Source organism: Gracilinanus agilis, chromosome 1 (assembly GCF_016433145.1).
Source record: "Gracilinanus agilis isolate LMUSP501 chromosome 1, AgileGrace, whole genome shotgun sequence".
In the NCBI taxonomy this organism is placed as follows: Eukaryota; Metazoa; Chordata; class Mammalia; order Didelphimorphia; family Didelphidae; genus Gracilinanus; species Gracilinanus agilis.
The window spans coordinates 653,906,633-653,912,015 of record NC_058130.1 but is presented as its reverse complement, the minus strand read 5'-3'; positions in this window follow the sequence as shown (position 1 = coordinate 653,912,015).

Here is a 5,383-nt window from a genome sequence, read left to right as displayed (position 1 = left end):
AGAGAGAGAGAGAGAGAGAGAGAGTAAATGGCAATTTTTCTATAGTCCTGGCTTTAAATGGGTAATTGCAAACTGCTTAAATCAATTTAACTAGGCCTTGGTCCAAAGACCTAAGTTTATTTTCCTTACATTTTTTTTTTGCACATTTTACATTTCATTCACAAGTTAATTTTTTCTCTTTTTTTTGAATTTTATTCTTTTTATTTATTTTTTTATTATTTCCTTTGCCAATTGATTTCATGCACCCCCGTGACTCACTCAGCCATGCATCCTTGGCTGACCTTTTCAAGGGATAATGTGTTAGTTAAATATTTTCCTCAGGGGGTGTGTGTGTTAAGTTTTTATAATCATAATGTCTGAACTATAATCTATATTGCAAGTCAATTTTTACTCCTTTCGAAGTAAACTCAGGGGAGTAATGTTAATTCTCAGAAGGAAATGTATGTTTTATAATCTATAATGTAAAGTTTAAATTCTTTGAAAGCAATTTCAGGATAAGGATTTTGCCATCTCCCCAGAATCCAGGCGACGAATCTGTTTGGTGGAGGCACCAAAAGATGCCTGAAGAGCCTTCACTGGATCATGAAGATCCAATTTGAACTTTGGGGGGTTGGATGCATTTATTTTGAATGGAGAGTTTATGCCAGAAAGGGGGACTGCCCCCTAAATGTTTTTTTGTCAATGTACCCTTTTATTTCTAAATTATTGTAAACTCTAATTTGATTATATTTTCCTGATCCATTGGGGAGATTTATCTCCCAAAGGATCACAGGGGGGTAATGTGTTAGTTAAAATCACCTGGGGTTCTATTTGGAAGGATTGAACCTCAATATAGTGTTTGACAAACTTCTGTGGACCTGTGGGGGTCCTTAAAACTACATTTCCCGTGGTCCAATGGGTTTCATGGTTTTCCTGTTTTGGATGATGTATAAAAGGTGAGGGACTGTTTTAAGTAGGGGGTAGTGACTTGGAACTTCTTCTTTTAGTTACCTGAGCTCAAGGAGAGAGGAAGGTAAATGGCTGAGGTGAGGTTTTCTTACAGGCACGTTGACAGTTTACCTCTATCAGCATGGCTTTTATTAAAATACTATTCTCCCTTTTGATCTCAACCATCATCATTTTAATCATAACAGTTAGTCTCTGTGTACAATGTTCTTCTGGCTCTGCTCCTTTCACTCTGCATCAATTCCTGGAGGTCTTTCCAGTTCACATGGAATTCCTCTAGTTTATTATTCCTTTGAGCACAATAGTATTCCATCACCACCATATACCATAATTTGTTCAGCCATTCCCCAATTGAAGGGCATACCCTTGCTTTCCAGTTTTTTGCCACCACAAAGAGTGCAGTTATAAATATTTTTGTACAAATCTTTTTTCCTCATGATCTCTTTGGGGGTACAAACCCATCAATGGTATCGCTGGATCAAAGGGCAGACATTCTTTTATCGCTCTTTGGGCATATTTCCAAAATGCCATCCACAATGGTTGGATCAGTTCACAACTCCACCAACAGTGCACTAATGTCCCCATTTTGCCATATCCTGTCCAACATTCATTATTCTCCCCTGCTATCATTTTAGGCAATCTCCTAGGTGTGAGGTGATACCTCAGAGTTGTTTTCATTTGCATTTCTCTAATTATTAGAAATTTATAACACTTTCTTATGTGTTTATTGATACTTTTGATTTCTTTATCTGAAAATTGCCTATTCATGTCCCTTGCCCATTTATCAATTGGGGAATGGATTGATTTTTTTTTTATATAATTGGTTTAGCTCCTTGTATATTTGAGTAATTAGACCTCTATCAGAATTCTTTCTTATAAAGAGTTTTCCCCAGGTTGTTGTTTCTCTTCTGATTTTAGATGCTTTTTTTTTGTTTGTACAAAAAATTTTTTAATTTAATATAATCAAAATTATTTATTTTTTTTGGTAATTTTTTCTAACTCTTGCTTGGTTTTAAAATCTTTCCTTTCCCATAGATCTGACAAGTATACTGTTCTGAGTTCACTTAATTTACTTACAGTTTCCTTCTTTATATTCAAGTCTTTCACCCATTCCGAATTTATCTTGGTGTAGGGTGTGAGATGTTGATCTAAACCTAATCTCTTCCATTTTGTTTTCCAATTTTCCCAGCAGTTTTTGTCAAATAGTGGATTTTAGTCACAAAAGTTGGGCTCTTTGGGTTTATCATACACTGTCATGCTGATGTCACTTACTCCAAGTCTATTCCACTGATCCTCCCTTCTATCTCTTAGCCAATACCATCTTTGTTTGATGACTGCTGCTTTATAGGATAGCTTAATATCTGGTACTGCTAGGCCACCTTCCTTCACATTTTTTTTTCATTATTTCCCTGGACATTCTTGATCTTTTCTTCTTCCAAATAAACTTTGTTATAGTTTTTTCTAATTCAGTAAAAAAAATTTTTGGTAGTTTGATAGGTATGACACTAAATAAGTAAATTAATTTGCATAGAATGGTCATTTTTATTATGTTAGCTGGTCCTACCCATAAGCACTCAATGTTTTTCCAATTGTTTAGATCTAGTTTTAATTGTTTGGAAAGTGTTTTGTAGTTATGCTCATATAATAACTGTGTTTGTTTTGGTAGATAGATTCCTAAGTATTTTATATTGTCTAGGGTGATTTTAAATGCTGTTTCTCTTTCTACCTCTTGCTACTGTGATGTATAGGAAACATATAGAAATGCTGATGATTTATGTGCATTTATTTTGTATCCTGCAACTTTGCTAAAGTTGTTGATTATTTCTACCAGCTTCTTAGTTGATTCTCTAGAATTTTTTAAGTAGACCATAATATCATCTGCAAAGAGGGATAGCTTAGTCTCCTCATTGCCTATTTTAATACCTTCAATTTCTTTTTCTTCTCTAATTGCTACTGCTAGTGTTTCTAGTACAATGTTAAATAATAGAAGTGATAATGGGCATCCTTTTTTCACACCTGATCTCATTGGAAAGGCTTCTAATTTATCACCTTACTGGGGAGGCTTCTAACTTCTCTCTATTGCAGATGACACTTGCTGATTGTTTTAAATATATACTGTTTATTATTTTGAGGAAAGGTCCTTCTATTCTTATACTTTCTAGTGTTTTCAATATGAATGGGTGTTGTATTTTGTCAAAGGCTTTTTCTGTATCTATTGAGATAATCATGTGATATCTGTTGGCCTGATTATTAATATGGTCAATTATGTGGATGGTTTTCCTAATATTAAACCATCCTTGCATTCTTGACATAAATCCCACCTGCTCACTGTGAATAATACTTGTGATAATTTCTTAGAGTCTTTTTGCTAGTATTCTATTTAAGATTTTTGCATTTTGTTAATTTTGGAGATTGGGTATGGTTTTCTTTCTCTGTTTTTTGGACTGCCTAATTTTGGAATCAGTACTATATTTGTGCCATGAAAGGAATTTGCTAAAACTGCTTCTTTGCTTATTTTGTCAAATAGTTTGTAGAAGATTGGGATTAGTTGTTCTTTAAATGTTTGCTAGAATTCACTTGTGAATCTCTCTGGTCCTGGGGATTTTTTCTTAGTAATTTTCTTGAGGACTTGTTCAATTTTTTTTGGAGATGGGATTATTTAAGTATTCTATTTCGTTTTTTATTAATTTAGGCAATTTATATTTTTGTAAATATTCACCCAATTCCCCTACATTGTCATATTTATTGCCATTTAATTGAGCAAAATAGGTCTTAATAATTACCCTAATTTTCCTCTTCATTAGAGGTAAAATTGCCCTTTTTATCTTTGATAGTCTTATTTTGATTCTCTTCTTTCTTTTTTATTAGATTACCCAGTACTTCATGTATTTTATTTGTTTTTTCAAAGTGCCAACTCCTAGTCTTATTTATTAGTTCAATAGTTTTTTGTTTTTCTTTTTTGCTTTCAATTTTATTAAATTTCTCCTTTGAATTTTAGAATATCTCATTTAGTTTTATCTGGAGATTTTTAATATTTTCTCTTTATGGTTTTTAAAGTTGAATGCCCAATTCATTGATCTCTTCCCGCTCTCTTTATTTTTTTTATATACACAGTCAAGGATATAAATTTTTCCCTGAGTACTGTTTTGCCTATATCCCATAGGTTTTGATATGATATCTCCTTTTTGTCATTCTCTTTAATGAAGTCAGGAATTCTTTCTATGATTTATTTTTTTGGCCCACCAGTTTTAAGGAATTAGATTATTTAGTTTCCAATTAATTTTAAATTTGTCTTTTCATGGACCCTTGTTTACTATAATTTTTATTGCACTATGTTCTGAAAAAGTTGCATTTATTATTTTGGCTTTTATGCATTTTTTGCAATATTTCTATGCCCTTGTATGTGGTTGATCTTTATTTGTGTGCCATGTACTGCTGAGAAGAAGGCATTTTCCTTTTTATTCCTATTCAGTTTTCTCCAGATATCTATTAACTCTTAATTTTTATAGCATTTAATTCACTTCATTTACTTCTTTTTTATTTATTTTTTGTTTGATTTTCGAGCTCTGAAATGGGAAGTTTGAGATTCCCCCCAACTAGTATGATTTTGCTCTCTATTACCTTGTTGAGATCCTTTAATTTTTTCTTTAGAAATCTAGATGCAATACCATTTGGTGCATAAATGTTTAGTAATTATTTTTACTTCATTATTTATAATTCCTTTTAGAAAAATGTATTTTCCTTTTTTATCTCTTTTTAAGCAGATCAATTTCTACTTTGGCTTTGTCTGGTATCATGATTATAACTCCTATTTTTTTTTTACTTTAAATAATGCATAATAAATTCTGCTACAGCCTTTTATCTTGAATCTGTGTGTGTCACCCTGCCTCAAATTTGTTTCTTGTAAACAACATATAGTACGATTCTGATTTTTAAACCAATATGCTTTCCATTTCCAGTCAATGGGTAAGTTCATCCCATTCACATTCAGTATTATAATTACTAACTGTGTATTGCCTTCCATCCCCTTTAGATTATGCTCTATTCCCTTTATCTCTGTCCCTCTTCACTAGTATTTTGCCTTTTGTCACCCCCCCAGTTCACCCTCCCCTTGATTACCCCATCCCCCTTCCCTTGTCTTATTCCACTTCTACTCCCCTGTAGGGTGATAGTATTCTATATCCCACTGAGGATACTAATTTTTCCCTCTCTGAGCCAGTTGCAATGAGAATAAAATGTAAGCATTGCTTATCACCATCCTTATCCTCCTCTTTATGTATTGATTTTTCACACCTCTTCATGTTATATAATTACCCCATTCTCTCTTTTCCTTCCCTTTTCTCTCAGTGCAATCCTCTCTTTCAGTCCTTGATTGATTTTTTTTACATATCATTCATATGCACACATCTCATATCATAAATACATATCTTTCCTTATG